Raw genomic sequence first — 21123 nt, 5'->3', positions numbered from 1 at the left:
GGAGATGGACTGTGTCCCAAGGGCAGGGCTGGCTATGCAAGGCCAGGGCAGGCGGGAGCAGAAGCATCCACAACAGGAGCCCTGCCGGGAAGCCAGCGGCTGCGAAAACCCTGTGAGGGGTCTTGCAGTGGTCAAGACATAGGACCCCAAGTTGGGCACTTTTCAAGATGACCCAAAGTGTATAATGAACCTATTAAAATTATCAAGATGTTATTTTTGGTTAGTTAGAAGATGTATCAAAATCATTCCATTAAAGGTAGACTCCGTATATGTGTGTGTGTGTGTCTGTGTTCTAGAAAGGGGTAACATGGAACCTTCACCAGGCACAGACGGTTGACATGACAACTAACCATCTTGCTTACTGACCACTCTGGCAGGGCGGTGATCCTGGACTTCACAGTGGAATGACAGAAGCCAGCAGTGCTGTCCTCTGCACTCGAAAATGCCTGGTCTTCCCCCACACTTTCTGAGTCCCCCTTCTCCTGCAGGAAGAAATCCATTCTGTTCTGAGCAGTGGATCAGCCTCTTCCTTCTTTCCTGGTTAACTGGGGGCCACTGGGTGCTTGATTTATCCTGGGCTTGCTCATCCATGAGGTAGGACTTGTGCTGATGGCCACAAGGATTTGTTCTGAAAATTAATTGGACCCAAGAATTCAGAAAATAACACCAGAAAGAAGACATAGAATGCACACTGGCGGGGAGTGAAAGTCATGCTCAAATCATAGCCTGGCCCCTTCCTGCCTCCTGCTCCATTGTTTTGGAAGAGAGGGCAGAGCTAAGTCTGGGACCTTGAGATCCCTCACTGCTAAGCTCACAAAATTCAATGCCATTACCACCAACCCCGCACATCAGAGAGGGGTGGAGGGGAACAGAAATAACAAAGGATGTTATGTAGTCAACTAGACCTGGGTTTGCATCTTGATCTCTGCCTTAATAGATATAAGACCCTGGGCAGGTCCTTCTCTGAAACTCAGTTTTCTCATCTGTAAAATGGGACTAATATTACAATTGTGCAAGTCTATTGTGAGGGTTAGATGCAAAAAAAAAAAAAAAAGATGCATATGGAAAACATTTAGTACCGCGTCTTGCTGAGTGAGAAGTTAACAAACAGTTGCTGGTTGCAGGATAATACTTTCAAAAATTATTTGATGTGCCCCCACCCCAACTCCCTTGTATCTCACACACACACACACACACACACATCATACATGCTTCCAGTATTCTGAGGCCTTCCACTCCAGCCCAGGCAACCAGAAGGAAGGTGCCCACTGCTTTGGAGAAGACCTGTCACAGCAAAACGAAAGAACTAAGACATCAAAGTCCACCTTTGAGTTTTGAAAGCTGTCGTCTGGATGCAAGCTGGAAGAAAGATTTGGCACGATGAGTTAACAGACAAGACCAAATCTCGCTACCACTCTGTGATACGTAAAAAAAGAAAGCAGGCTTCCTGGGTGGGTGTTACAGGGTGAATCGTGCCCCCCCAGTTTCTGCTGAAGTCTTCGCCCCGCAGTACCTCCCATGTGATCTCATTTTGAGATACATCTTCAGAGGGGTAATTGCATTCAAATGAGGCCACGAGGGTGGGCTCAAATTCAACATGACTGGTGTTCATATAAAACAGAGAGTGGGACACAGACTCGCACACCAGGGGAAGACTATGTGAGACGCAGAGTGAAGGCGACACACAAGCCAAGGAGAGAGGCCTCAGGAGGAGCAGCTCTGTGGGCTCCATCTTGGACTTTCGGCCTCTCCAGCTGAGGGGTGGCTGTGTAGGGTCTGAGCCCCCAGCCTGTGCTACCTCGCTACGGCAGCCCCAGCAGACCGACGCGGTGGGAAGGGGAAGGAAAGCGGGGGGGGGGATCCCTCGTACACCCCAGAGAAGGTGTCCTGCGTCTTGCCCTCGCCCTGCAGGCTGGAGGGTGATGGGTGAGGGCAATTAAGTTCCCGGATGGGGATAAGGAGCAGGAGGACAGGGAGACCTAGAGCCCCGGGGCCCTTCTCACCTAGAGGCAGTGAGCCCCCACGCACTTCAGTGAGTTGAACACGATGGTGGGTGGAGGAGCCAGGCGCCTCGCTCCCCACTGGGATACGGGCAGCTGACCGCCTGGTCCCCATGGATGGAGTGGAGGGGCTGTGACTCGGAGAGCAGGTGGATCTGGAGAGGCCTGGTCTGGGTGAAAGGATGCAGCCAGAGGAATGTGAAGCTGGTGGGAGCGCAGACATCCCAGGGACGCAGGAGCAGGGAGGTGAGGACCACCAAGCAGACACCACCAGCCCTGCACCTCAGGGCCATCAACTGTGGGACTGAGACACAGCCTCGGGGAGGGAAAGGCTGTGCACCCACCAGGTTTACTCTGAAAAAGGGAGTTTTAGGGTTTTATCTCTAGGGAGGAGAGAGCTCCAGATAGAAACTAAGCTTCGCGCATGTGGTTGGCTGAATAATGTCCCCTCCCCGCAAATGCCCATGTTCTAATGCCCATGTTTTGTGAATACGTTACCTCACACGGCAGAAGCGACTTTGTCAACTTAATTAAGGATCTCGAGATGGAGAGACGAAGCTGATTACGTGGGTGGGGCTGATGCAATCCTCACGTCCTTACAAGAGGCAGGCAAGAAGGCCAGTGGCAGGAGAAGTGATGTGACGATAGATGCCGAGTGATATGGGCACCAAGGAGTCCCAGCGCTCCCTACAAGCCAGGAGCGACAAGGCGTGGATTCATTCCTGGGGCCTCCAGAAGGAATCAGCCCTAATGACACCTTGATTTTGGCCCCTAAAGTGAATGCCTTTGTGTCATTTTAAGCCACTGAGTCTGCCAGGACTTGCTCCAGGAAATGACCTCACTTAGTCATGGAGAAATAAAGATGGCTGCTCCTGGCTGCCGATTCCACAGTGTGCACTCGGTGACTGGGGTCTTTCTCACGTGGCCCATGAACATCCTTTCAAGACCACAGATTTAAGCAGAAGAGAGGCTGGAGAGGCCTGGGGCAGCGTGGAAGGCGCCTAATTCTTGCTGGCTGTCCAGTGACCAGACATGGGTCAGAGCATCCAAGTGGCCACCCAATGGCTCAGGGACTCCCGGAAAAAACCGGAGCTCCCTCCACACACCTGCGGCGACTCTGTGCTCAGGGGGCAGCTGAACCCAGGCACCCAAAGCAGGCATCAGAATAAAACGTAATACTCTCCACTCAGAGAACAGCGGCCAAAGGTGTGTCCCCCGCCCCCTGCAAGGAGGAGACCGAAAGGAAAACAGTGCAGAGCGGTTTCCAATTTGGCTGAGTGACACCTGCCTTACTGAGCTCACAGGACCAAGGACTCTAAGGCAGAGACATTTACTCTGACACCCGGAAGCTGCAGGTTGGCCACAGGACCGGCTGCCTCCTCAAAGGACCCCAGACAGCGAATTGTCAGATTCGACACATTACACCCATACAGGGAGCCAGGTAGGCGCTGCCTTTGGTCCCCAAGATTGTTGAAGATGAAACATCATCCCCTGGCAATGGACACCTCTGTTCTAACAGAAGAACAGAAAGAGGCCACCCAGACAGCTTTACAGTTTACGCAGCACCCTGAACTCTACCCGAGAGGTGGCATGTGATGCTCCGGCAGCAGGGAAAGGAGAAGCACGGAAACCGGAATGAAGCAAACAGCTGCAGGGAACCGTGCCCAGCGCTGTGCCCGCACCTTTACGTCGACTGTTTTAGATCGTCCTCGCCACAGCCTCGTGAGACCCAGGCTACCAGCCCGTTTCCCAGCAGAGAAAGCAGAAGTCTAAAGAGATGCAGTATCTTCCCCATGGTTGCCCCATCCACATCTTTTAGAATCTGGATTCAAGAGGAGAATTGCAAGGCAGATGTGTTTTGCTGGAATCTTATCTTATACAGAATGCACACGGGACCCCATACAAGTCCCTAAATGACTGGACCTTCGGTTTTCTCCCTTGAAAAGCGATAACCCCTCAGGGCACTGCCAGCTCAAAGAGGCTTGGAATGTGTGCTGATCATTAAAAACATAAGAGATCCAGGGCAACGCAGAAAAGCTGGTGGCGTGACCACAGTGACTGAAACCGACATGCCAAGCTTTGCAAGCAGAAGCAAGCTTCATTTTTTTTTCTTCTCTTTCCCAAGTTACAGAAACCCTTGCATACGGTTGTCTTTATTTTAACGTGCGTGAATAAAAGATACCTATGAACTGATGTCGTCCGCGGGCTTTTGAGATCAAACAGTTTTCTACTCCAGGTGAAATGCGGGAATGACAGATAATGTGGTCAATATGCTATATTTTTGTTAGGTTGAACAAACATGGCCAGAGCAATCATTTTCATCATATATATGTGTGCATGTGTGTGCGGGTGTGTGCGTGTGTGTGAGTGTGTGGGGGGGAGGGGGGAATATTTAAAGAATAAGATTTAAGGGAAAAAATCAATAAAGGCAGAATTTTCCATAAAACCTTCAGTGAGAAATAGCCCTCCCTCTGCCTCATGTATATTAAAGTGAACAGAAGTTGCTGACTCCCATTCTGCAATCTAGAGTCATTACTGAAGGATCTGAGGTGATTAAATAGCCAGCACATTCGGGGGTACCCAGAAATAAATATGTGCCTTCCAGGGCCTGTGCAGAGTCAGTAGAATGTGGTGGAGGCTTGCTTTGGACCCCACTCCCTCCTGGTTGGGGAAGGAGCACAGATTTGTGGTTTGTGAACAATCGGCCACTTTTTGTGTGCGGATAACATATGAGATATGAAATGTATTTATATCTAGAGAGGCAGAGTGGGTGAACGCAAACTTTGGAGTCAGACAGATGCTGTTCTTGAATTTAGTCCTGTCCTCTGGTAAGTAAGCCAGCCTCCCTAAGCCTATACATTCTCACCTGTGCGTTGAGAGCAAGTGTCGCCAGTAGAAAGTCTGTTCTTTAAATTACAGCTGTCATTAACAACTTAGCGTGGCGATTTTAAGTGTGTCTTTTCTTGAGTGCCTGTACTGCCCGTACTGAGGTATCTAAGGAATGCCTTAATGATTTTAAGTCTCACAGCAGCTCCACGTTAGCAATTTCGCCAAGACTGAAATGGAAATGTAGGAAGGGTGACTGCTGAATGTCATCGAATTTAAGGTCCAATTCACTGTAAGATGTGTCGTTGCTTTTACATATCACAGGAGGAAAACATTGACATCTAACAAGGCAAGATTTTAAAAAATATTTTAACATCTGAAGTGGATGCATCTTACAATTGGTGGCGTGGTTGAAATATTGCCTGGGGATCAATAAATGACATAAATTGCCTAAATCACAGGTAACTGGTAGGATCAGGATCCAAGCACAGGATGTTGAAAACAAAAAGCGGAGAACGTGTCCCCTCATTCCGACGACAGTGCCTGGTACTGAGAAGCAGAGCGTCTTCCTAGACGTGCATTCGACCCTCCACCAGCGCGGGTTTGCACTGCACAAGTTCACATCTACGTGTGTCTTTTAATCAATACATTTCCTCGGTTTTCATTTTACTGATCTGTACACTAGTCGAGTGTGAGGAAACCTTTGTGTTTGATGAGAGATCACACAAGTATGTGGGATCAAAAGAATCAGGGTTTGAATCGGGAGTCTGCCGCTCGAAGCCCCGCGTTGTTCAAGAGTCAGCTGTACTTTGTATTATATATTACTTTATCATATGGTATCTCAGAGTATCTCACGTGTGTGTGTGTGTGTGTGTGTGTTGCCTTTCAGGTCAATTTCCATTTGCAGATTTTTCTGAAATCATCGTGAAATAGGATATAACTTATTTATGTCCTTGTGTTTGATCAGAACAAATTCTGGGGCTGCTCTCGGGAATGAAAGGCAGAGATAAAAGCAAGGTGAGTTGTTGCTATTGTCCATGTTCCTGAAAAGATGATTTTTCAGCACCAAGACCGTGCACGGTGCCAGTCTCAGCGCCCTGGGATGGCTGAGCCAGTACAGCATCGCCTGTAGGAAGGAGCCCGGTGGTCTGCTGAGTGGGGGTTAACATCTCTGCTTTTTACAACATACACAGGAATAGCCTCAAGAAAAAAAAAAATATATATATATATATGGACTGACTTGCTACATCAGAATAAAATTAAGGCAGGCTTTGCAAAGTGGTAAAGTTGATACAAAACATGACCAGTTAGAAACAATAGCAAATTAGGCTGACCAGATAATTCATTTTCTAAGTGTATGCAGTTTTTAAATGCCTAGTGCTTGAAAACCTGCTGTGTGCCGGCAGTGAGGAGAAGTTGGCCCTGCCCGCGAATATCACGGAGCCTGCGTGTTACAGGCGCGAGTCCCATAGGTGCATAGGTTAATTCCCCAGTTACTAATTCTGTGTTCGCTTCAAGCACGGTGTCCCACACTCACTACCCGCACGTTGCTGGGAGCTTTGGGGTTTAGCAATCACGTCTACGAGTCTTCTTGGGGCATCCTAGAATCTTCTGTGAAGCGGGCAGTATTCAGTCATCATTTTCTGGATGGAGAAAGGCAGCCTCCAGTAGGTTAGCAGCTGGTCCCAAGGCCACATGGAAGGAAATGGCCCTGAAACAGTGAAGAGGCACTTCATTATTTTAGTCAAATTCCAGAAAATCAAGATAAGGAAATTGGCCATTTTGGTCCTTTGAAAATTAATAAAACCTATCCGTAACCATTCTCAAAGCACACAGAGATTCAGGTGAATGCTCTAAGGTCTGCAAAATGCATTTGCACGCATTTTAGTTTTGGAACCACCCCTCATTTCGCAGGTCTGGAGACTGAGGCCCAGAAGGGGTCGCTGACTCAGGAGGCACTGAGACAAGGAAATCCAGTGTCTCACTCGCAGTCCAGGCGTCTTCTCTGCCCCGGCACAGTCCCCCTCTCAGGTGTGGGGGCGTGTGACCGTAGCCTCAGTAACCCTCAAGTCCGGCTTTGTTTGATAGAGATGAGAGCAGGGATTGGGGAGGTTTGACCGACTGTATATCATGTCGGTACCACTTGAGCTAAGAGGGAGACTTTGGGGATGACACACGAAATAGTATCTCAGGTGGAATCTCACCGGAGCCCATGAACTGAGACGTCTAAGGAGGGGAAGGGAGGATGGAGTGCTGACATTCACGGGGGAGCCCTCTCTGCATCAGGACCCTTGATCGATGCCATGTCACTGGGTCTCCACTTAGCCAGTGAGGCAGCTGTGGCCCTGAGAGGTTAAAGGTCAGCCTCAAAGTCACTGGCCAAGAAGGACCGAGCTGCTTCTTTGAAGTTGAAGCCACTTGCCTCTGCCCTCGTAATCCAGCTGCCTCTGACCCTCATTTCACAGGTCTGGAGACTGAGGCCCAGAAGGGGTAACTGACTTATCAGGAGGTATTCGGACTCCATGCCAAGCCGTCAGAAAGAAGCCACGTCCTGGCTGCACTGCTGGCATCCAGCTGGGAGATGAGCTGAGTGTCAGGGGATCAGGATGCTGAAGTATCTGAGCCTCGCTCTCCTGCACTGCAGGGTCCTCCCCGGCAAGGATTTGATGCCATACGTGCCCCGGGATCCAGGCCCCAGCTTCTGTCAGGTATGTCTTGCAATGTTTCAGCTTCTCTTGGCTACGTCTGGGATAGGAGAACTTCCGGATGCGCTTAGGAGAGATGATTGGGAAGATTATCCTGACCGGTAAGGCAGCCATCAACCTCTGCCTCCCCATCATTCAAGGGTCTTATTTCTAATACGAAATCGATAAGCCTGCGAGAATGGTTATGTCTCCTTTTTTGTATATATTAAAAATTGCGTTCAACAAAAGAAGTACAGAACATGTATAACAAGGAGAGAGAGGAGCCAGGCCCAGACACCCAGCCATGCTCAGGGTGCAAAAGAAAGAGCAAGAGAGACAAAAGCCCCCACTGCCCTCCCCCCACTCCAAGGGACCAGGAGCCCCAGGGCAGACAACTTTGGCTTCTCAGTTCCGAGTGCCCCGAAAAGTCATCCTCATGAGCCCAAGTAGACATGCTCCACAAGAAGAGGGGCAGCAGGTCCGATCTGGCAGGAGTCTGGTCATATCCCTCTGTCTGCTGGCTTTTTTCTCTCTTGTTCACTCTCTGTATTTTAAAACTTCCTAATAAGTGGAGCCCTGATTTCAGAGGTACAGCTAACTTCAAGGCACGACATCCAGGGATCCCATCTACTCAACACAGCCCTTCAGTCCTGCTCTCCCTCCTCCGCCGTGACCGAATGCCAGCTCCAAGGTCGCCCTGACAGCAGCAGGGCCCAGCTGGGCTACGGAGCCCTGAGCGCAGCACAGAGCCACCCACTGTAAATCATTTTCCTTCCGTGATGGGCATGCTCACTGTCCCCATGTCTCTCTCCTGGTGAGTCAAAAATCTCATCGTTTGTTTTGTGGTGTGGCCCTTTGACTTTGGCCTCTCTGGAGGAGAGAGGCATGTTTGTCTCCTGAAATCAAAAAGAAATAAAACTGATATAGGTCTGCAAACATAGTTACTTCTCTCTCGCTCGCTTTTTTTTTTTTTTTTCCTTTTCTAAAAGTTGTGAGTCATAAAGTAAGGAACATAAAAAAGCAGCAGAGAGAAAATCGCCATGTCTCACAACTCAATCACACTTTTACTCTGCGGGAGCATTTGTCTGTCTTTTCCCTCGTGCATAGTGTCGTCTGTTTACAATCTGTGAATCAGCTCATTTGCTTAAGCTTCAAGGTATACAGTTGACCCTTGAACAATGAGGGGATCAGAGGCACCAACTTTCCACACAGTTGGAACTTTGTGTACAACTTTAGTTGGTCCTCATAACCACAGTTCTGCATCTGTGGATCCAATCGCCCTTGGATTACATAGTACTGTAGTACAGTATTTAATTTAAAAAATCCATGTGTAAGTTGACTTGCACATGTTGTCCAAGGGTCAATTGTGTGTATATATACATATTTTTTTCACTGTTCAAGGTTTATTTGGTGTTATAGTTGTTACGACACTCAGATAGCGAGCTGCATTATTTATGTAGGTTTTTCTTCTTACATCACATGGCAGTGTACACTGTATATATATAATTTTTAAGGTGATGGATATTTGATGCAGAAATTGATGAAAATAAAGCACACGGAAGAGAACTCCCAAAGTGCTGCCGTTTCTGCCGTGTCGCGTTAACCACCACATACTGGTGCCGGGAATACCCATCCTTCCAACTTCTCTATTTTTGAATCTACGTGGACTTGCACTGCTGAGCCAGCTCCCTGAGAACACGGGACTTGGAGGCAGACCTGAAGGTGTATGTCAGTTTCGCGGCTGGGTGGCCAGGAGCGGCGAGCTCCCCTGGCTCTGTTTCTTTACCCATCAAATGGGGACAGAGCCACCTACTTCCTAGATCTGGGTGAGAACCGAGTGAGTTAATTCACAGAAGGTGTGTGTTCACTGAGTGCTCTGACTACCATGATCACTCTTATTTCTATAATGTTACACATGACACAATTGTGACCAGACTCTGTAAATTCAGTGTGTGTACAGTTTTCCATTTATTCTTATATCAAGAGCATTTCTCAATATTTCTGAAACCTTGTATAATGAAAAAGACTTAGTAAAAATAATTTTAAGTTCTCAGTAGTCTTCCATGAATTGACTATCCTACAATATACCCAACTGTTTCACACCCAGCTGAGTGGTTCCTAGTGTTTCTAAACCTTAAGTGAAGGTGTGACGATCTCCTGGTGCTCCCCCTCCTCTCTTCCAGTATCTGCAGGGTTTCTAAAGATGGATTCTTAGGGTCGAGCTGGGCTTTTTATGTCAGACAGTATGGGGAATTTAACGTCAGTGATGTATGTGGACCATTTACTTTCCCAAAATGTAATCTGTATTTCTACTCCCACAGGAATGGGTGAGAGACTTGTCTCTCTGAAGAGCCCCTCTATCGACAGCTGTGGATTTAATTTGCTTTGATGCCAGAAACCGGTCTCTCTGGGGCTTCTGGAGTGACTGATTTTACCCAGTAATGGCCAATCTCTTTGTTTAGCTTAACTGGCCACATTAATCAAAATAGCTGGTCTGGTTTCATGGGCAATGGCTGTCCGGAATGACTGGACTCCTCTTCCAACCATGACAGTCATTTGGTTCACAGGGAAAGTCCTGTGCAAAAGTTGACATGGCTTAGAAACAGGATCTGCTGGGAAAGGCAGCTTTGGAAGGGCTTGCCCTGAGCCTGGCAAGGCATTAGGTGGAATGGCTTTTCTGCTTAAAATTCTCACGGAACACCTAGATAGGAGCAAAAGAGGCAGAATTAATGCTGTGTTCACCACGCTGGTTTCTCCCCTGGGCGTGAAGGAAGACATTTCCCAGCCCCATGATTAGATCAGGGCCACGGTACTGAGCTCTCGCGGTGGGAATGGGAGCAGGAGGGGTGCTCCTCTCATAGCCCGAGGATGCTGAGAGCAAGTATCTAATTCTCCACCCGCCTCCCTCCACCCTTTCCTCCCTCCATCTTTCTCTCTCTCTCTCTCTCTGTCTCTCCCACATGAGGGAACTGAAAACCTGAAACGGAGAGTTTGTGATTCGTCTGTTGCGTCAGCTAGAGCTCTTTATCCCACCATGAAGGGAGTAAGAAATTAATAAATATCTGAACCCTGTGAGTGAAGAAAGCCCATAACATGGACAAGTTTGGTGGGCAAGGCCTTGGAGAGATGAGGCAAAGGAGACATCAAGTGATTAAACAGAGATTCTCTAAGCATCTTGTTGTGAAAATACTCGTGTTTCAATGAGGGTCTCTGGCTAAACGTAAACAGCCAGAGAGGTTGTACCCATGTACGCACCTGCACATTCTGCCCCGTGAATGGGCATGATCACCTGCTCGGTGTGAGGAACGTGGTCCTCAGGATGCCACAGCATCTGTGCAACATCCTCAGTGATGATATACAAGAGGTTGCTAGAGAAGGCACAAGGATTCCATCCTGCCACTTTCCATGGGGGGGGGGGGGTCATGGAGGGCGGCTCCCTGCAGTGATTGTCCCTAAGTCACAGTTTTATTTATTGGTGTTGGGATTCAAGCCCTCATCTGACTCCAAATGCAAGCTCAAAAGTGTAGTGTAGGAAAAATTTCACAGCATAATCCAATTTGACAAGACTTATTTACCAAGACTTTTTCAGAGGGTTAAATAATGGTCGATTCAAATGCAGTATATGCACTCACCCTCTTCCCAAAAGGACACGTGTGGTGCCCTTCTACAGCTGCAGCCCAGGAACGGGCTGGGATTGGCCTCCTCACGCTGCCCCACCCACCGGTGAGATGCGGCCGTGGGCCGGCCCAGCTGCTGTTCACGCTTGTCCAAGCCGTGTCCCTGGGGCTCGCTTGAAACAATGGCTGCATCCGCGGCTAGCCGTCTCGGCAGCCGTGCTTGGCTTGCGAGCATCTCGAGAGCACCAGCGGCGTGATTCCCTCCACGCCGTCCGAAACAGCTGTGGGGGGCTGGGGCCGCCAAGGCGAACCAGCCCGACTCCTGATGCTCCAACTCAGATGAAGAGACTTTTCCCCTGACCTTTCCTGCATGGGATGGTGGAGCTGGCTGGAGGTAGGGAATGGTAAGCACCCAAAGGGGGTAAAATAAAACCTTTATCTTCAGGAGGCTGAAAGTTTTAGCTGAAGAGTCAATATCTGAACATGAGGGAAACTTATCCCCCTGAAATGCTACAGGGACTGTGGGAGGAACCCAGTGGGATAGATTTGATTTGTTACGGGCAGGATGGCCAAGGAATATCCAATGGACACACTTACATGTGCTCAGACATACACACAGGACCAGTCATCACAAAACTGTCTGCAGTGGCAAAGGACCAGAAACAACCAAAATGCCCAACATTAGGGGACTGGTTAAATAAAGACGGTTGGTGCATAAGAATACAGTGCTGCCATTACACAGAGTGAGCAGATACGTACAGATACACGCAGATGCATGCATAAGGATGCATACATTCAAATCCATACATGCATATAGATACATTCTTGCAGACATATGCAACTACTACGAGACATGTTCCAAGTTACATTGCCATGTGCACGCAACAGAGGACAAATCCACGCCTACAGAGCACCAACTCGTGTGCAGAAATAAGGCAGAGCAGGTACTTGTGTCGGATTGTATTTGCATAGGCTGTCTCTTGAAGGTTATGTAAGAAACCAGTCCTAATAGTTTTCCATGGGAGGAATTCTGATGAACTGGGGTCAGTGGTGGGAGGAAATATCATTTTTACTGTGGACATTGTCTAATTAAAATTGAAATTATACAATGTGGTGTATTACTATTTTCAAACAGCATGACCCAAAATATAAGAAAAAAAAAAAAAAAAGAAAAGGTGTGAAACAAATACAAACTGAAGCTAACAGTGGATTAACTGCCGAGCTTTGAATGCCTGCTCCCTGACTGGCTCGTCCTGTCAACTCTCCTCGCCTCAGTTTACTTCTCTGTAGCATGCGCACACAGATGAGCCAGTGGTGCGAAGCTAAGAGATCTGCGTGTAGAAACCTCGGCCGAGAGCCCTGCACATTGTGGAGGTGGTGATGGAGAAGGTGAAGGTGTGGTGCTGAAGCTGCAGGGGTGAAAGAAGACCATTGGAAACACACAAAGAAGGTGCATTTCCCAGTAGTCGAGGGTCTTGGGAGGCGGCACACCAGCCCCACTGGCAACGACGGGCCGTATGTGCTTCCTCTCCTGGGAAGGATGCTAATGCCTCGACTGGAGGTTGCTCTGGCAAGTACTGACATCGTGCGCCTCCAGGGGCCTGGCACACAGTGAGGGCTTAGCCACAGCCCTCTGTGCCTCTCCTCCCCTCCCCTCGGCCCCTCACAGGCCACAGGACTTGGTTCTCGGGATAAGAAAGAAAACCACATTAGAACCATCCCTCAGGGGACCAGCCAGGCTCCGGATGGGTTTCCCATCCTGGAGATGACTAGACAAACTAAGTGGAACGCGGAAGCCAGTGGTTCTCAGTCTTGATTCTCTATCCGAATTGCCCGGAGGGCTTGTTGAAACAGATGGCTGCTCACCCCCCACCCCGCCACCCCAAGGGCATCCGATGTGGTAGGCCTGGAAGGATCCAAGAATTTGCATCTCTGACCAGATGAGGACCTTACTTTGAGAGCCACTGGGGTAGGAGACCTGACTATGAAAGGCAGCAGGTCATTAAAAGGCTCCAAAGTCTTTTCTTTATGTATTATGTGCAAGAAATTTGCATGGATCAGATCAGCTTTTGTTTTGTTTGGTTTTAAACTGTATCCTCAAGAGTCGTGCACAGGTGTCAGAGGTGATTCTGGGATCAGGGAGAGTGAGTGACGAGAGCTCATGCTTCCCCATCCTGCTCCATTTTATAGATTGAGTTGATGTGTGTTATGATTTGAATGTTGATGTCCCCCTTAAAATTCATATGTTGAAATTCTAACACCCAATGTGATGGTGTTGGAGGAGGGAGCCTTTGGGAGGTGATTATATCATGAGTGTGGAGCTCCCATGAATGAGATGAATGATGTAAGGAATTCCATAGTATGGAGAGTTCTTAAAAAAACTAAAAATACACTTATCATATGATCCAGGAATCCCGCTCCTGGGCATATATCCAGAAGGAACCCTACTTCAAAAAGACACCTGCACCCCAGTGTTCATAGCAGCACTATTTACAATAGCCAAGAGATGGAAGCAACCTAAATGTCCACTGACAGATGACTGGATAAGGAAGATGTGGTGTGTGTGTGTGTGTGTGTGTGTATAAATATTATTATATATTCTATCGTATATATAATAGAATACTACTCAGCCATAAAAAAGAATGAAATGATGCCATTTGTAGCAACATGGATGGACCTAGACAGCACCATGCTAAATGAAGTAAGTCAGACAGAGAAAGACAAATATCATATGATATCACTTATATGTGGAATCTAAAAAATGATACAAATAAACTTATTTGCAAAACAGAAACAGACTCATAGACATAGAAAACAAACTTAAGGTTACCAAAGGAGGGAAGGAGGGAAGGATAAATTAGGAGTTTGGGATTAGCCCAAGGATTCATGACCTATTCATAAAGTGTATCAAAGCAAAAGAAAATGGGGGAGGGATAAATTAGGAGCTCAGGATTAATAGATACAAGCTACTATATAGAAAATAGATAAAAAACAAGGTCCTACTGTAGAGCACAGGGAATTATATTCGATATCTTGTAATAACCTGTAATGAAAATGAATATCAAAAACTATATATATATATATACACACACACATATATATATAAAACTAAATCACTATGCTGCACACCAGAAACTAACAACACATTGTAAATAAACTATACTTCAATTTAAAAAAAGTGACCCCGCAGAGCTCCCTTCCCCCTTCTGCTGGGTATGAATATAAGGAGGATGCCTGAGACTAGGAGAGGACTCTCACCCAACCGCACTGGCACCCTGATCTCAGACGCCCAGCCTCCAGGACCGCGAGAAGAAAATTTCTGTTGTTTAGAAGCCACCCAGTCACTGGCATTTTGTTACAGCGGCCTGAAACAACGAAGATAAGGTACGAATTGTCTTGAAGGAAAAGTTTTCTCATTTAAAACTGAAAACAAACAAACCAAGACACTTTGGAAACCATTGGTTCAGATTACAACCAAGGGGACTTCTGGCATGAAAAGTGCACGAGTCAGCCTCCAGGAAGGTGGATATCTATCTTACCATCTTCCAAAAGAAGTCTTAGTTCTGCAGTGCAGCTGGTCCAGGAGAGTCTCTGTGATTCTGAGGGTCCCAGACCAGGTAGGTGAGGGGCACTGAGTGCCTCTGGACTGGCTGCCTCCCCCGCGTGGGGAGGCACCGGGCAGTCTCACAGGAACCTTCACTGGAAAGGCCCCGAGACTTGGTTTAATGCTCTGCCGTAGCTGTCTTGAGATTCTTGACAACTTACCTTTGACCTTGTGTTTTGTAAGTGAACATGTGCGTCCTTTGCCTACAGCCATCACTGTGCCCATGAGCACAGAATCCGGGAGGACCTGCGATGCACGGGAGTTCAGAGAAACGTGAAGTGAGCCCAAAATAACTGTGTTCCATCCCTGACTTAGAGGGGAGGAGCAGGGCTGCTCACAACCCCAAGTGGCCACGCTTTCTGTTCAAACCAAGACAGAAGGCAAGAGCATTCTGAGAAATGGCAACATCCAAGGAACCCTAATATGGCCTTTCTTACTCATGGGACTTCCCTGTATGGGACAGCCACCAACACTGAAAGTGATGAGACAGAAGAAAAGGGAGACATCTCGCCCCCCAAAGCTCCTCTTCCTTCCAGCCCCTTACTCATCAGGGGAATGACACCTGCGTGTTGGCAGAATGGGCATGTGTCAAGACATGGAATAAAAATAGATGCGTTTAAATTTTTTTCTTATTTTTTTTTATTGAAATATAGTTGATTTATAGTGTTGTGTTAGATTCAGGTGTACAGCAAAGTGATTCAATTACACAAACACACACACACATTATTTTTCAGATTCTTCTCCATTACAGGTCATTATAAGATTTTGAGTATAGTTCCCTGTGCTCTACAGTAGGACTTTGCTGGTTAAGATACATTTGTTTTGTGCAGTGTTTCCACTGTTCTGGTAAGAACGAAATATGTGTGCACCTGGAAGCTGCAAAATAAAACTTGTGTAATCTTTGGTGATTCTACAGAAGAGTTAAATGTTACCCCATTTAAAACCGGCACCGTACTCTAGAAAGACAAAAAGGAAAATCCATGCTAATTATTTATAGTCTTAGAAAAACATGAAAAATAAAACTGCTCTGACGAGTGATGCTAAAGAAGAGAACACGCCTTATGTTTTAGTACCTTTAATGATATATTTTCTGCTTTTTGAGTAAAGGCCCCCACGGTTTTATTTCCCAGTGGAATCTACACATTATAGAGTTGGTCCTGTCTTGGGTCTACAACATTAGTTACACATCTTCTGAGATAAGAAAAAAAAAAGTGACACAAAATTGTAAAATGACTATAACTCAATTAAAAAAAATGTTCAAAAAAAAAAAAAAAAAAAAGGAAGAAATCTTACTTGTCAGCCCCTGAATGCCCACGTAGGAAGTCAATTCCCCAGTGTGGCCGAAGCCTTACCCAGTTCCTGGGATCAGTCTTGGAGAGTACACGGTAGAAATGAGCCAATTGCTGGGATCATTAAACCCTCATTCCTCCCAGTAAGTAGAGTCTAGAATTGCAGTCCTGGAAACTGCAAGGAGCACCACCAATGCAGTTGTGCAGGTTGTGCACTGCACAACTCCAAGCACAACATGAATATTCTCACCCCTGGAATTACTCACACAGCTGTACACGCTGTCCAAGGGAGTTGATTTACTTGCATAGACTCCTGGGTGCTGGCCTGCCCACCAAATCCCTTTCCTTCTTCATGCCATCTTCTCTGTGGTTAGAAGACGCTTCTTAGGTTCCCTGTCCAAAATGCTGGTCCATACAAGGGCTATATTCTATCCCTTATTGCTAGGTTAATTGTTGGGTTCCTGCCTGGCTCTTGATGTGCCTTCCCAAAAGAACAGCTTCTGCTGTGAATGAGCTGCCTGGAACCAGCCTCTACTGTTGTCCAGTAGTCCCCACCACCACCCAGACCTGTCACCCGCCCACCAGCTTGATGATCTAGGAAATGGACCCCAGCTTAATCAAGACTTTGATCCTTCTGCTCTCTTTGTTTTCTGTTTTGTTTTCTGGTTTGTGTGTTTGTGTGTTCCTTTGTTTGTTTTTTAATGGAGGCACTGGGGATTGAACCCAGGACCTCATGCCTGGTAAGCATGTGCTCTACCACTGAGCTATACCCCCACCCTCCTCTTTGGTTAGTCCTTGTCACCACCAGGAGACTTTCACTTCCAGACTCTTTACTGGTAAAAAGCCACACCCTGAATCCAGCCTACTGTTTGTCTGCCTCTTGTCCCTCCATCCCATACTGTCCGTTCAACCTCAACACCTTGAGCCTGCAAGATCCTCCCACAGAACTGTCCCCTTTAATACAGAACCCCTACCATGAGCTGAGGTTGAGTGACCAGGACCATTACCCAGAACAAAGAGCCTCGTCTCTCCCCTGAACATCCCTGCTTCCCATCATTCCAATGCCACCCTTGAGGGGTTCTGATCTCTTGGTTCCCTGCTCTGTGGAGCTGTTAAAAATGTCCCTCCAGAATTGTACCCCAGGATGTTTTAACTCAGTGTCCCTCTGGGAGACATAGTAAGGTCACAATTAGAAACACTGACTGTCATCAGAAGACCATAGTCTGAGTCCATCCTGGCTCTGCCATTTGTGATCTGTGTGACCTTAGGAGCTGCATTTATCCTTTCTCTGACTCAGTTCCCTTGTCTATAAAATTTGAATGAGGGTGATGATACCTATCTTCCACGCTGGGCAGAAAAATTAAATGAGTTAATAAATATAAATGATTAGAAAACTGCCAGGCACAAGGTGGACATTCAGTGAAATGTTAATTGCATTGTCATTACTCTTATCCAAAAGAGTTCATACTTGACCTTGGCCTCCATGCTGGTTCTCAGTGCCTGGCTTTGCTTAGTTAAAAACCGCTTTACCTTGGTCTTGGCCAAGCAAACTGGCCCTGACCCTGGCTTCCTGGGCATGACCATCTGGCTTAGATCCAGCCCCTTGTCACCACCCTAAGTGCCCTTGGCTTTAATTTTCTACAGTCACCCTATCTACGTCACTAGGAGAACTCTTGCTCATGATTCAAAATCCAAGTGAAATGCCTGGTCTTCTCTTAAGCCCTCATCAACGTTCCTCTTTATTTATGTCCTCCTGGAATTACTGATTCAGCACATTTTATCCTAATTACTGGTTACTTGTCTGGCTCTTGCTTAGGCACAAAACCTGCAATTTATTTTTCCTCTAAAATGAGGCCCGAACGTGGTACATACAGTAGATGCTCAATAAATGGCATTTCTGCCAATAATTATCAACTCTCGTCATTTAGAGTCTAATTTCAAACTGGTAGAGAAAACTCTGATTTGGCGTCTTTCATTAGAGATATGATCCCATCCCCTTTGACCACAGTCTCCATTTCTTCTTCTGCCCCTGGTTTTCATGTGAAATGAAAAGTGAGTGTCAAATGTGGCATGGAATGAAAGCCAAGCCAGAACTTGAGCCCCATGGATGCACTTCAAACAGGGACTTGAAACACACAAAATAAGAACCAGCTTGGCCAGGACAGGGTAGGAGAGGCTGGGCACTTGGTGACTCTCTCAGATGTTCTGGAAATTCACTTTGATTTCATCTATTTTGAATTAAATCGATTGAAATTCAAAGCCAAAGCCAGCATACCACATTTCCTTTGGTCAGAAGTGAAGTGTGAAAATAGTGTTTTGAATTCTCGGTTGGATGCACAGCTCTGGGTTTGAAGTGTGACAGACTGTGGAGGTTTTGGGTTACTGGAAATTTCAACATTCCACTAGCCCAGTCTTCCAAAGGAATTAGAGAAATTGCAAACATGGAATTGCAGGGGACTGGAAGATCAGAAGAGCACTGGGAGGATTCCCCTCAGCTCTGTGCGTCGCCTTCGAGTTGTGGTCATCTCCACTGCGGCTGCCAGCACGCTGGTGAGTTTGCTTATGCAACAGACAGCGGGGTCTTTGTCCCTCCTGTGCCAGGGGGGGTTCCCGTCAGTGGAAACAGGGAAAGGTACTCCCTCTCCACTGCTGGAGGAAACGAAGCTAGGAAAATCCACGCATGCTTATAATACAACAGATCTAAAGTTTGGTGGGATCCACAGAATGACCACTCCTAGGAGCAAGAAATCGATCTGCCTTTTAAGAGTCAACTTTTGCAATTTAACATGTCACAAGTTTTCTGAGTTTTGGTTTTTGTAAGTATGTGGCAACTGGTCATTATATTCAGTTTCTGCTTTGTGTTCAGCAATACATGTGAAGCCTAATTTCCTATTTTTGTGAGGAGCCTTCTCTCTTCTCCTACCAGGAAAACAAAATATGGGCTCAAATATAATGAATGAAAGGTAAATATGCATAGGTTAGTTCAAGGGGAAAGAAATCCCCAGGGTTTAGAAATAAAGAAGGAACTCAAAGCCACATTATAAGCTAGAGCTGAAATTTTGGTGGCCTACAGGGGTTGAATGTGCTTATAGGTTTTAGTGACTAGAAATTGAAAGCCCACATTGGGGCAAGAGATAGGGTCATAGCCTTCTAGGAGAATCCAAAAGATCCCTTAAAATAAATGTGCTTGAAGTAAAGAGAAAATAGAAAAAGTAAAACCATAAAGAAAGAAAGGGAACTTGTAAGAAAAAAAATGAACTTATTTATAAAACAGAAACAGACTCGCAGACATAGAAAACAAACTTATGGTCACCAGGGGGGAAGGGTGGTGGAGGGATAAGTTGAGAGTTCAGGAGTATCAGATACAAACTACTGTACATAAAAAAGCTGAACAACAAGGTCCTACTGTACAGCACATGGAACTATATCCAACATCTTATAACAACCTTTAGTGAAAAATAATATGCAAAGAAATATATATATATATATATATATATATGCACATATATAACAGAATCACTATGCTGTATACTAGAAACTAACACATTATAAACTGACCATACTTAAATTAAAAAATAAAAAATAAAGGGGGAGGTTATAGCTCGGTAGTTAGAGTACATGCTTGACATGCACAAGGTCCTGGGTTCAATCCCCAGCACCTCCATTAAAATAACTAACTAAATAAATCTAATTACCCCCCCCAAAGAAAACTCCACAAAAATAAAAAATAAAATAAAACGATAGCATAAACACACAAACACAAAGATAGGATTAGAAAGATGATCATATAAGACTTGTAAAAAAACAGATTATGATTGTTGAAACTAAAAGCCAAACCAAAAAACCATTTTGATTTATAGTAATGGCAGAATAGCTTCGTTGAACTAACTTATCTCACAGTAACAATTATAAAACCTGAAAGAGAAAATAAAAATGAACTCTTTGAAGAGTAAACTAAATCAAGCAAAAACTGGAAGGAAGTCTAGTCTTGAAAGACAGGAACTGAACTGGGTGAAACTCGTGTGCTTGTGACTTTCTGCCCAAGAGCTGACTCCAGCCTGCGCAGCGTGGCCAGGAGAATGTCATTGTCTTGTCGGCTTCATGTGTAAGAGGGAAGACTTTAGGACTGCCGGCATGATTGCATGGCTAACCCAATAAGGAAGAAGGCACTAAACAGCAGGGCAAAGTAGAAGGTGTGTGTCCTCAATAAGCAGCCCCAGTCCTTGGCTAACTGCTGAACGAGGCACAGGCAGCTGAAATTCAGAAGAACTGCCGTGACATTTGAGATGTTGTTTACTGCAGGGGAAACAGAGGAGGGAGTTTTATTCCAGCCAAGTTAACTGCCTGCTAGGAAAGAAATGTGTACTTCTTAGAAGAACATAACTCAATCTAGTATCTCTACAAGGTGTCACTTAACCATTTCTGGGATACAATTGAAGATTCCAAGATATGCAACAGAAAAGTGTGACAACGGACCAGAAAAGTGCAGTTAATATGAACTGTCTCTTATGTGGGCCAGGTTTCTGAACTAATTAACGAATACTTTAAACATTGGTATATTATCAGGGTCCTATAGACCACATTCTTTTTAAAAAATTTTTTGAAGTATCTTTGACTTACAACATTATATTAGTTTCAGGTGTACAACATGGTGAGTCACTATATTTATAGATTATGCTCCATAAAAAGTGATTATAAAATATTGGCTATATTCCCTGTACTTTTGAGCTGATGCCAGGTCTCCACCTTGGTAGAGGCAGAGCTGGGCCCTAAGCTGGCTCCACTCCTTCCCTGGTTCCTGCACTGGGATTGGCCGTGGCCGTCTCTGCCTCAGCAGGGATCAGTGCCAGAGAGGAGGGTCTGGAGCAGGAGTCCAGTGTGGGCTGGGGTGCATGCTGGGGTGGTCCTGGCAAGCTAGCCAGAGCACCAGGCAGTTTTCAGTTGGCTGCCTGTATGCTGGGACTGAGAGCAAGTAGGTCTGTGTGCATGTTCAAGAGTGGAATCTCAGTTTCTTACAGCACTCCTGTAATCTCTACCAGTTTCTAAACCAGCTAAGGGGGCTTATCTTCCTGGTGGCAGGCCCGGGGCTGGGTGCCTCCTATG

At 46.3% G+C, this 21123-nt stretch overlaps 1 non-coding gene across 1 annotated transcript; it reads right to left on the bottom strand.

The window, feature by feature from the left end:
• Positions 1–16722: 16722 nt before the first annotated feature.
• On the bottom strand, positions 16723–16794 carry TRNAG-ACC (transfer RNA glycine (anticodon ACC)). The gene has a single exon. It is a non-coding gene; the product is annotated as a tRNA-Gly (tRNA).
• Between the last annotated feature and the right edge of the window lie 4329 nt (positions 16795–21123).

The sequence above is a fragment of the Camelus dromedarius genome, chromosome 5 (assembly GCF_036321535.1).
Source record: "Camelus dromedarius isolate mCamDro1 chromosome 5, mCamDro1.pat, whole genome shotgun sequence".
NCBI classification, from domain to species: domain Eukaryota; kingdom Metazoa; phylum Chordata; class Mammalia; order Artiodactyla; family Camelidae; genus Camelus; species Camelus dromedarius.
The sequence above is the reverse complement of the archived record's forward strand: the minus strand, read 5'-3'. Positions and strand labels throughout refer to the sequence as shown.